We start from the raw sequence: 12,840 nt of genomic DNA on the forward strand, positions 1-12,840 counted from the left end.
ATCACTTTCCTACAAATTCCCCTTTGCCACAGAAGGTAGCATATTTGCAGTTCCAGGAATTAGGAGTTGGACATCTTTGGGGAGCCATTATTTGTCTATCATACTATAGGACAGGTTTGGTTTCATCGGAAGCACTGCAAGTTACTTCAGAGTTTCTTGATCCTGATTAACCATTAGAATTATCCGGGAGCTTTAAGGAAAACAGATGACTAGAAACCTCATCCAAATTAAATTGGACTATGTGGGCCTGGCCATCGGCATTTGCTAAAAGTACCTTAAGTTTTTCTACTATGAAGCTGGGTTTAAGAGCTATTTGGTGTCTTCAAGAAAGTGGATTTAGACCATCACACAAACTTAAGTTTGAGGATCTCTTCAACCCCTTAGGTCACTCACTTTATCTTTCTAAACCTGAGTGTCCTTATCTATAAAATGGGCATAATAATCAGGTGAGGGCTACATCAGATAATATATATAAAGTTCTGTGCGCCTTGCCTGGAATATGTGAAGCCCTCAATAAAAGGTAGCTATAATCATTAGTTTTATAGAGAAGGTCAAATTATATCTGCAGGTTATGGCAAACATAAATATCAAAAGTGAATATCCAAGGATGTACCCCAAACTAACCCCTCTTGGTCAGACTCAAAGGAGTTTACAGTTCCAACTAATTCTGCTTAGATTGTCTATAAAATGATATAGCTCAGGAGAGTTAGAAGTTTCTGCTGCCCTTTCATTTGGTTCTGCAGAATGGCTGATTTCTCCTTTGGTTTTCTCCTTTCACAGGGACTGGGCCTAAGGGGCAAATTAGCTTAGCATTTTGTTCAGACAGCCAGTTGTCTCCATTTCTCAACCTGTGGGATGGTGTAAATTCAGTCTCAGTCCAGCAAGGTTGCTAAACCTACTTTAAGTCTTTCTTTGAGTAAGAGAATATCAGCCCTGTCCTCTCAAAGATTCAGTTCACTGTTCCTGGGATCTCGAGTCTCAGATTTTTTTCATCAGCCCAGCCCCATCCTGGACCATGAGGAGGGACGTTCAGTCAGAAATGACCCCATGTCTTTTATAGCAGCCACATCATATGCCACAGAGAGGTGAGACTCTCTGCCCAATGCCACCATAAGAAAAAGCCCCTTTACTCTCCCATTTTATTCTCATTTATTGCTGAGGATTCAAATGGGCAAAAAGAACCATTCTAATTTTATAATGACAAAAGGCTTGTTAGCTAAAGTCCTAAAGGAGTCATCAACTGTAGTACTATAATTATGTTTTTTTAAATTTTACCAGCTTCCAAAATCAAAATAGAGGGGAGATTACATCGTAAGTGAGGGATCTTGCTTTATTAGCTTACTGAGTCAGAAAAAAAGAAAAAGGAAATTACATCATATCTAAGAAAGATCTATATTTTTTGTCTTGGATTTTCCTTTGCTAGCCTTTTTCTTTAGCTGCTGGGGAACTAAGGGGAAATATTCTATCAAAAAAAAAAAAAAAAGACCTGGTGATTTAAAATTAAAATCTGTGGTTCTTAATATTCAAAAAAGCTAGAGCTTTATGATTCTACTTCTTCTTCCTTCAGTTCTAGAAAGAGACTGACAGCACATTACTGTTGGTGACAACATTTCCAAAGTTAGCATGTCCATGGTATGGAATACTTGTGGAAATTTTTCTGTCCTGTGTTACATAGAAGCAATGTTTATTAAGTTTGTTTGTTTCTGAGAAAATTTAAAAATAGAAAAAAAAGCACAAAGAAATATATAGCAAACATCACCAAGATTTTGTCATATTTTTTTAAGTCTTTTCTAATATAAAACAAATAAATAGTATATATAAAGTTGAAATAGGTCATATTTCTTTCTGATTCCTATTTCACACCATTGCTTCACAAAGATAGCCTCCATCATGATTTTTCTGTGATTCTTTCAGAGATAATTCTTTATCTACCAACCAAGGTCAGTTCTGCTCAACCTGACTTGTGTGGCCAGGACCCCAAACCCCAGAAGATAATGATTGTTCCAATTAAGAGTCACCCACTGCAGCTGACTCAATATTTCACCTCATATTCTGATCTGGTCACTGATCGTGAGAAGATACATTAGGCTTTCTATGTGTGGTCAGAACAGACACAGCCTATATGGCTAGCCCAAGTCTTCTGTTCCCTAGTTCCCACTTGGCCTTCTCAGGGTGAAAAGCCTTCCCCAATAGAAGAGCACTTTAGGTCAGTCTTATTGGATTCAAGAGAAATAATCTTATGAAGAGAATCCAGGAGAATTTCAAGGGCTCTTGACCTTCATCTCATGGATTGCAAATCAGATGGCTCCTGCGGCCAAGCAACTGAACAATGAACAATGAACAATGAATGTAGTGACAGCAAATTATGGAGGTTCCATGAAGCTCCAGCTAATTGTTGCACTGAGAAACCAGAGTTTTCAAGAAAAGCCATAAATCTAAATGGTTATGAGAAATCATTCTAGTTTTCACATTTCCCCATTTTTTTATATATTTAAAGTTTTATATCTATAGAAAAGCTTAAACAACAGTGCAGAGAAGAACTATAATCCCTTCAGCTAGATTCACCCAATTTTTAACATTGTGCCACATTATATGTATGTCTATAAACGATTTCCCAAACCATTTGAAAGTAAGTTGTACAAATCATGACAATTCGTTCCCCCAAAACTGAGTATGTATCTCCAAAAATAAGAGCAATCTCTATTTTTAATCATAATGCCATTGTCAGATATAAGAAAAGTAATATCTTTATCATTTAATTGCCCATATAAACATTTCTCCAATTGTCCCAAAATTATTTTACAATTTTGTTGTTATTGTTCAAACCAGGATCCAATCAAGATTTACACACTGCATTTTATTCTTATGTCTCTTTGGTACCCTTATATGTTTCTCAAAATTATTTTTAATTGTTAGTAATGAATAGGGTTTATATGAATTGTGTATGTGTGTGTACACACCCACACTTCACACATAGGCAACAGACCAGATTCATACTGAGGAGTATCCTTCTGCGCTGACGTACAAGGTGTGATCAAACAATATGGTGAATGTTTAAATAAAAAAAAATTATTACAGTAAAAGATACATTGCCATTAATACCCTCAAAATACTCCCTCTCACTTCAAATATACTTATCCCATTGTTCTTGCCACTTTCTGAAGCAGTTCTGGAAGTCCTCTTTTGTGAGTGTCTTTAGTTGCGCTGTCATGGCTGCCTCGATGTCCTGAATCATTTTGAATTTGAGGAAGAGCCAGAAGTCCACAGTGTCAGATATGGTGAATAAGGTGGATGAGGACACACCATAATGTTTTTGACAGACATTGCCATATATCAGAAGTGATGTGTGACATGGAGCGTTGTCATGATGGAGGATGATTTACTGCACACTTTAAAACACACCTTCTCTCATCTGTAGCTCAGACCCAACTGACTGCACCGAACAAGTGGAAACTTGTCACACACTGTTACTAAGGTTTAACATGCCACTTCCCATTTCCCTGAAGATCCCTGCCTTTCCACTGGATGCCACTCGGCAGCAGCATTCACCATATTTTGTGATCATATGGAAAAGCTTCGTGTCACACTTCGCTTCTGGTATGGCAATTTCTGTCAAATAAAACATTACAGTGTGTCCTCTCCACCTTATTCACTGGATCTGGCATCGTGAGACTTCTGGCTCTTCCCCAAAGTCAAAATGACCATGAAAGGTAAACATTTTGCATTGATTCAGGACATCGAGGCAGCCATGACAGCACAACTAAAGACATGAAAGAGGACTTCCAGAACTGCTTCAAAAAGTGGCAAGAATGGTGGGATAAGTGTATTTGAAGTGAGGGGGAGTATTTTGAGGGCCATTAATGGCAGTGTGTCTTTTACTGTAATAATTTTTTTTAGTTAAACATTCAGTGTATTGTTCGATCACACCTTGTAGCTTGTCAAAAGTTCCACTTTCAAAAGCATAATCAATATGGTTTTTGCCTCCATCCTTATTAGTGTATTCACTTATCAGGCATGGAAGATTAGAGAGAGAGAAAGACAGTTCCTTCTTTTATTGCTATTTCTTGAATGCCCTAGCACTGATTCTGTGCTAAATCTAAGGATGAATTAGATGAGAGTCACTTGGGAGAGGGAGTTACTTACAAGCACCCAGTGCTGGGCTCCAGCATAAACATACTTGCACATTTTTTATTATTATTTTATTACTTCTGCTTGGACTTTTGTTTTTTCAGTTACAGTTGACATTCAATATTATTTTATATTAGTTTCAGATGTACACAGTCTTTAGACACTTACATAATTTATACAGTGATCCCCCGATTAGTCTAGTACCCACCTGGCACTATACATAGTAGTTGCAACATTATTGACTATATTCTCTGTGCTGTACTTTACATCCCTGTGACTATTTTGTAACTACCAATTTGTATTTCTTAATCCCTTCACCTTTTTCACCCAGCTCCCCAACTCCCCTCCCCTCTGGCAACCATCAGTTCATTCCCTGTATCTATGAATCTGTTTCTGTTTTGCTTGTTAGTTTATTTTGTTCTTTAGATTCCATATATAAATGAGATCATATGGTATTTGTCTTTATCTGCCTTATTATCACTTAGCATAATACTCTCTAGATCTATCCATATTGTTGCAAATGGTATGGAATTGCACTTTTAAAAGCACCTTCAGTTATTCTTCTGAACACTAAAATTAGAGGACTACTATTCTACATACACATAGATAAATTAACAATTTGATCCTACACCAGGCAAGTTCTAGTGTAACTAAGAGATAAAATGTTATCCTATGGTAAAATAAGTACTCTGAGAAGCCCAGAGGGAGGGTTAAAGAGGGCTTTGGGGTGGGGGGTGAACTCTGAGTGGAGTTTGGAGAAAAAGGTTGGCTAACCAGGTGAAGAAATAGGGGTAGAAGGAATGAAAATGAGAGAAATCAAAGCTGTGCCACATTCAACTGGAGAGTAGCAAGGACTGACAGGAGAAGGAAAGTCTCATATACCATATTAAGGAGTTTTAAGTTTCTTTTTTTTCCTGAAGGTCTGGAGAGTCACTGAAGGGTCTCAAGCAAACGTGACCCAGTTGATCACAGAAAGATCATGCTTGAAGTCCTCTTTCGTGAGTGTCTTTAGTTATGCTGTCATGGCTGCCTCGATGTTCTGAATCCATTCAGAATGTTTACCTTTCATTGTCATTTTGACTTTGGGGAAGAGCCAGAAGTCTCACGGTGCCAGATCTGGTTAATAAGGTGGATGAGGACACACTGTAATGTTTTTATTTGACAGAAATTGCCATACCAGAAGCAATGTATGACATGGAATGTTGTCATGATAAAGGATGCGATAAAGACACTCACAAAAGAGGACTTCCAGAACTGCTTCAGAAAGTAGCAAGAATGGTGGGATAAGTGTGTTTGAAGTAAGGGGGAGAATTTGTAGCAAGATTAATGGCAATGTGTCTTTTACTGTAATGAATTTTGTTTTATTTAAACATTCACCATATTTTTTTATCACACCTCTTATATCCACAAAGTAATGTGTGTGTGTGTGTGTGTGTGTGTCTGTGTGTGTAGATACATAGATAGACAGATAGATAGTTCATTAATAAATATCCACATATTAAGGGTACACACTAGATATATTTTATTGTTACCTATTCACAATGAAAAATTTTGAGTTACCAATCTCCTGTATGACTAAAACTCAGGAAAGAGAGACTCAAGGAAAAAAAAAAAAAAAACATGGAAAGTGGGCACGGGTCATATACGCCTAGTTTGCAAAGATTGCTGGCATCTTTCAAAAGGTTTTGTCCCTAATAGAACCCCATATAGCAGAATCCCTGGAAGTTGTTCACGTCTCTTGTACCTTTTCATATTTTGAATGCGTTTTTTTAGAATTTTAGAAAATAAGAGTTAGAAAAATCTTTGATGTCACTCAGCTAGTTTTCTGCTTTTCTGAGAAAAAAGAAAGAACAGGTTAGAGGAAGGAGTTTGGGGTCAGAGGGTGGTAGACTAAAGGGAAGTAGAGAAAATAAAACTTTTTCACACATTAACCTACAGGTTGTAATGTTTCTCTGATTTGTGTGCAAAAGTTTTGAAGGGAAGAAGGGGAAGTTGTTAAAGTCAAAGAAAATAAGCAGAGCCTGTTTCTTGGCTTCATTCCTACGTGATCCATTATCAACCTAATTACCAATATGTCTGGGCATAAGGTAGTTTCTGACAGCAGACAATAAACTCTCTCTAGGAATACACCCCTTTGATGACCTGTGATGGCTTAAAGACAAAGCTCCTGACAACCAGACGCATAGCAGCAGGGCCATGGTGAGCTTTCACAGGGAGTGGATTCATTTGTGCATCATCTGCCCCTCCTTAGTGTGGAGCAGTAGCGAAGCTTGGCCTCTCCTGCCAAATGCTCTCCCATGCTGAGCAAACAGAAGATTGAAGCCTGTCCCCATCCATCTTCACACTACACCCAGATCCTCATAGGAAAGGAAGCCATCAGGATTGTGCTAAAGCCTAACTTCATGCCAAATCATTTTCATTTCCAAACACATTCGTGATTTGCTTTCTGAATAAGTCACTGGAGGCTTTAAATGGAACCAGGTCACCTCTCCTCAAAAGGTGGCTAGATTGGCATTTGGCTTTGTGTCACTTACTCCTTGAAGAAATAGGGTATTAACTTTATCATTGTTTTTAATTGAGGGGAAATGTCTTATAATTGCTAAAGCGTAAGAACAATAATAAGTACAATATTTTAATTTAGACAACAAAAAAGTAAGCATATTAACAGGCCATAGGTATAAAGAGGCCAATGCTGCAGGTAGTAATTATACTGACTAGATAGAAATAGGGTAATATTTCTGGATCTGAGTTAGAGGTAAGCATGGGATGAGATAGGGAGAGTGCCTGGATTATAAAGACAGAAATTTTAACATACTAAATAGATATTGACAGTGGTCATAATGAGTTAAGTAAGCTGACCTTCCCCATCCTACTACATAGCTCAATAATTTTCCTCCTATGGTATTTATTTCCTTGTGTTGCACAATAGAGTTGCACAGGATGGGGAAGAAAAAGCCTAGTATTCAAATGCACAAAGAATGAACTATTCTTTGAGACCTTCATCATTTGCTTAGAATTGCTCTTGTGGGGGCGGGAGAGAGCCCTAAACATTTAATAAAATATCCAGAAGCATTGAGGTGTTAGCTATGATTCTGTAGCAGATGTAATATAAGCTCTACTATTTAAGAAACCTTTGAATTATTTTATTTTATTGCTCAGGTTTCCTTGTAATTTATGAAAAGCTTTAGTGAGTAGGTATAAATTTAATGAAAAGTAGATACTCAAATAATAACCTAGTGTTACATTACTGGTTTCCTTTAAAAACATAATGCAAGTAATTTTTCCAACTCCACCTTTTGTTAACACCATCTCAAGAAGTATTATATGTGAAGAAAACTATGCCCCTCATATTTTGTATCCTTTCCTCTAAATGAATGGAAAAATACTACTGCTTAAAAGTCTTAAATTAATTTGCTGGTTCAGAAAATTGGTTGCTTACTGTAAAATAGGTTTACACTAAGAACAACGCTTTTGCTTTTGCATTTATTGATTATAAGCCAGATAACACAGAGTGGCATGAGGAGAACCAAATGGAATTTTTATCATCATTATTTTGTTATTGCTATCAGATAATAGATTATTACACATACTTTCCTTCGCGAGGAGTGATTTTATGAAAATAGAAAAAAATGAATATTAGTACGTAATAAGATCAGCTCAAGATAAGATATGTTTGGGCAAGTATCTACATATCATTATGTTACTAAACTCACCTCATGGCTTTTTATTTGTTTTTATTAAATCATCAGATCTTTTCAGACACTATTAGTGAGCAATGCTACCACCCAACTCAAATTAAACATTCCTTTTTTAAAAAATATAATCTTTGTAAGTGTGTAAAATTCTTCTCTCCCATTTGAAAAGTAAAATTCATTTTTACCCCTCAAAGGTATAAATTGCTGGACTCGCCTTTTCCTGGGGTAAATGTGTAAAAAAAGCAACTGCCCCACAAACCAGGAAGCTGCCCTCAGCCTCTAATAAAGTAATTCATTCAACAAGGTTTATAAAATGCCTTTGGTATGCCAGGTACTATACTAGGAATCAAAGATAAATAAGCTGCAGTCCCCACCTTTAAATAGCTCAAGTTCTAATGTGAGAAACAGTCTTGGCTCCAACAACAAAAAGATACTACTGAAGCTGGAGGAAGGATACCTTACCTGGTCTTGAGGGACTGATTTCAGAAGGAAATGATGCCTATACCAGGCTTTGGGGTGTGAATAGGAGTTAACCTGGTGGGGGTGGGGGGAGGGAAGAGTGGAGGTCCATTCCATGAAGGCATAACAAATTCTGGGTTTTTGTGGATTATGTTTTATTTTGTCACCAGAGGGAGGCTGGTGACTTTAAAAAATTAACACTTCTTCTCTTTCTTCATTCTTTTTCTTTTCGTCCCTCATAACCATCCAACAAAATTCAGGGAAGGTGGCTCCCTGGAGTCAGGGCCCAGGCTCCTTCTGTCTTCTGGCTCTGCCGTCCCTAGTGAGTCACCCTAGTCATCAATGCACCAGATGGCTCAGGCCCACACAGCAGTGTCACCAGCAGGGAGGAGAAAGCACTTCCCAGAAGCTACAGAAATCTCTCCTGCTTTGATTCCATTGGCTGAACTTAATCATATGTCCACTTCTAGTGGCAAGAGGGGCTAGAAAATGTCCTATTTTGATTGGTGGCATGCCTGTCTCAAAAGCAAGAATTCTCTTACTATAGAACAGATGTTGGCAAAGTTTTTCTGCAAAGGGCCAGGTAGTAAATATTTTAGGCTATGTATAGTCTTTGTCATGTATTGTTCCTTTTTGAGGTTTTCTTTTTTTTTTTTTAAACAATCCTTTAAAAATATAAAAACCATTCTTGGCTTGAGGGCTGTGGAAAACAAGCCATAGGCCAGATTGGGCATGTGGGCCGTAGTTTGCCAACCCCGCTGTGGAGGAAAGGAGGATTATACAGGGAGGAGAGTGGCCATCTCTGGCATGACCTCTATGAGATTATAAACCACTAAGAGGAAGAGCCTTGTCTATTTCACACTTCTGGTCTCCACACAGTGTTTGGTCCATACAGTAGGTGCTTAATGTTCATGACTGATGAATGGAAGGCACGAAGGAAGGAAAGAAAGAAGGAAGGAAATATAATTTACCAACCACAATTTGTTAAAATCCCACTTTGCCCCATGGTAGTCTCAGAACATGGATTTTCATTTGAATACTCCATTTTCTCCAGAATATTCCACATGTTGCAGCACCCTGTTTTTGTTTTTTGGTGTGTTTTTTTTGAAAATTTTTTAATTTTTCAAATATACTTGACATTTAATATTATTTTACATTAGTTTCAGGTGTACAGTGTAGTGGTTAAACATTGATATAATTTACAAAGTGGTCACCCCAATAAGTCTAGTACCCATCTAACACCATACATAGTTATTACAATATTATTGACTATATTCCCTATGCTGTACTTTATACCCCTGTGACTGTTTTTAATAACTGGCAATTCGTACATCTTAAGACAATGGCTTATTCTTCATGGTTTCCTTGACACCTAACCCAGTGCCTGGACCAGAGTCAATACACAATAAAAATTGCTTGACTTAATTATTAAACAAATTCATTGTAATTTTTTGAAAAGTATTTTAAATTTCCTTCAATGATAGATTTTCTTTCTTTTTTTATTTTCAGGTGTACAAAACAATGTAATAGTTAGACATTTACACCCCTCACAAAGTGATAACCCCTCCCCTAATCTACTACCCCTCTGACATCATATATAGCTATTACAATTTCATTGACTCTATTCTCTATGCTGTACTCCACATCCTGTGACTATATATATATGTATATATATTAAATTATAGTTGACATTCATTATTGTTCAACCTCAGTTTCAGGTGTACACTGCAGTGGTCAAGCATCTACATCATCCATGAAGTGGTCTCCCTAATAAAACAAGTAGTTGGAGCACCCTATTAACTGACAGCCCCCACTCCTTGACCTCCACTGCAGGTGGACAACCCTGGGTTTGCAAGCAGATTACAGAACCAAAGGCCTTACGGTTTCCTGGCCTGAATGCCCTGGTAGCAGGTGGGAGAACTTTGTTTGGGTTTTGCCCTTTTCAACATCACATGCTTAGTGGGAATGTCAGCAGAAGTGGCCAAGCTGTATAGACACTTTTTAGTTCCCCTCTTTCTCCTTCTTACTCAATATCCTGAAGACATAACAACATTTTGCTTGTCTGAGTCAGCCTAGTGGGGGGATGGGGGAGAATCACTCAATCATTCCCCTGGACATACCACTCCAGGCAACAGAAAATGCCACAGTTCTTGGATTCTGTTTGCCGAGCAGACACAACAGCCAAAAGTGAGATGGTGCCTTAATCCCAGGAAGACCCATTACATGAAGCCACGCTCCCACCTCATTCTGCAGGAGTCAGGTAACAGCTATGCCCAGATTTCATCTTTCAGATAAATGTGCAATTTTTTCACAGCAGGAGAAGGTGTCACCTCCAAATTCTGTCAGCACAGATTGTGTGAGCTGGAATAACTGAAAGGAAGGCATGTTCTGTTGGAAAATAGCAGAAGAGGTGGACATGAGACCTGAAAACTCAGACGCATTGTAGCCAGAAGGGTGATAAGCAAATTTAAAAAGTGTCTGTCATTTACTGTTTTGTAACTGGATCAGGCCTGTCACATGTTCCTGTTCCAACCTCTGGTGCCACTGCCACTGAATGAAGTTTTGCAGTGAAACCAGATACATAAAACTAGTGGGCACAGACAATTTATTTCCTCTTGGCTCCTGACAAGCATGTGTCCAACCTTTTGAAGAAGAGGAGCAAATTTCAGTTGCCCTCAAACTTTAAGGTCTGGCAGGGGATGGGGATTCATGTGAAATTTCTATGTAGACTAAGGAAAGGGGCTGCCATCAGCCTTGCCTTCTCAGAAGGAATCCTGACCAACCAGAACAAAGAATGACAAAGTGCTTCAAATCGTCTAAGGAAATCGTTCAGAGCAACAGTAACTCTAAAATCCGGGTAGAGCCTTTGGCCCTCTTGTATAAATTGCTGCCTCTTCTAAAGAATTCACAAGGTCTTCTCTCCCCTTTTTAACTAAACTTGTAGTGAGGTAATTAAAGGAACAGGGTGGGCCTCTTGCTCTGCCTCCTACCAGCTGTGTGACTTTGGGCAAGCCACTTAACCTCCCTGTGCCTGAGTTTTCTCTCTAAAATAGTGAGGACAATAATAATACTAACCTCATAGGGCTGTTGTGAGTATAAAATTATATATATTTATTGTGTGCTAATAGATAATAATAGACCATTATTATTTGCCATTTTATGTATTTTGTCATTGGTTAGAGATTAATCGGGGTAGGAAAATAGATGGGTTTATGAACACCAGGCAAAGCCATGGCTGTGCTTTTCTGTCCATGCTGAGACACTGTTAGGAGAGGTTTTATGTCAATCGACGCATGTGAATATACAAGGCAAGAAATTCATGAGAAATGATAGGCCAGGGGCAAGAGGATGAGGATGTTCTTTCCAGCAAAACCACATCTTTAAAAATGTTCTGTTAAAGGTGATCGTGAATATCAAAGTAATTGCAGTGTATTCAAGGGACACCTTGAAGAAGTCAGCCTTCTGTTTCAAAAAGAAAAGGGTGGGAAGGATTCCGTTTCTCTTGGGAAATTATTTTAAAGATTCAAATCCGTGCTTTCTGCTTGTCTTTTCCATCCATAGGTTTAACTACCATTGGGCTTCAAATGCTCCCCAGCTCCTGCCCAAATCCAGAGGCCCCTTCTGGTTTCTCGGGAAATTCTACATGCTTGAAAGTTATGGCTCCCCTCATTGGGCAGTCACACTGTCACCTAGTGGTCTGAAGGCTAAGCGCAGGCGATTGCTTTGAAGCTTTTTCTAGCCTTAATGTGCCTTATAAATCATATTTTCCTCTATTGGCATCCCATGTTAATAAGAGGGAGGGGTCAGGGGAAGTAGACAGAATATTTCATTTGTCTGAGGTGTTATCAGGGGCTGCCTCTGGGTGAACATTTCTAAGAACAAGAATGTGGGGAAAGGACGGTGACTCACTGGCAAGGTTTAGGCTGTGGTCCCAGGGGTTGGCTCTAGAGTCAAGATCTGAGTTTGAAGGGGAGCTCTGATGCTCACCAGCTGTGGGTCTTGGGTGAATTACTGAATTACCTCCGTGCTTTGGTTTCTTTCTCTGTAAAGTAGCGATCACAATAACTTCTTCATAGTTTGCTATGAGCTCCCAGCACAGGAGGCAATTCCCAATGTTATCTGCTATTGTTGTGACTATGTTTAAGAGCAAGTTGTTGCAGAAGCTGTGACCACACAGGTCAGGCAGCGTGGGAGGCACAGTGGGTGTGCAAATAGGAGATCCCAATTCTGGTTCTGCCAGTACGTAACTATGACTTTGGACAGATCACACACCCTGTTTCCTTTCCTGTAAAATGAAGAACTTGAATTCACTGAAGTTTAAAGATTTTTCTTTCTCAAACACTGTGATTCTAAGGTAAGGCTTCCAATAAAAAGACCCATTTTGATCGCCTTTGTTTTTATCAAAGCCCAGGGTCCAGCATGACCAGGCATTGATTTCTATAGTTGCTGACTGATGAGAAGTGGAGGTTAGAATCATCTCTGAATCAACAACTAGGAATCAACCAAGTACACATTTGGGCAGGGATGAGAATGCAATGGAGGCCCTAGATGCTGAAGA

At 38.6% G+C, this 12,840-nt stretch overlaps 1 protein-coding gene across 5 annotated transcripts in view; it reads left to right on the forward strand.

Annotated features, from left to right (window-relative positions):
• Window positions 1–12,840, forward strand: part of FYB1 (FYN binding protein 1) — a 157,450-nt gene that overhangs the window by 40,381 nt on the left and 104,229 nt on the right. For 3 of the 5 annotated variants that reach the window (XM_074328975.1, XM_074328976.1, XM_019737303.2), the window contains exon 1: window positions 10,382–10,542. The exons of the other annotated variants lie outside the window; for them this stretch is intronic. The gene's annotated coding sequence lies outside the window, so the exon portion shown is untranslated. Of the gene's footprint in view, window positions 1–10,381; window positions 10,543–12,840 lie in introns of those variants that run through there. 5 annotated transcript variants of the gene reach the window in all.

This window comes from Rhinolophus sinicus, linkage group LG03 (genome assembly GCF_036562045.2).
Source record: "Rhinolophus sinicus isolate RSC01 linkage group LG03, ASM3656204v1, whole genome shotgun sequence".
NCBI lineage: Eukaryota > Metazoa > Chordata > Mammalia > Chiroptera > Rhinolophidae > Rhinolophus > Rhinolophus sinicus.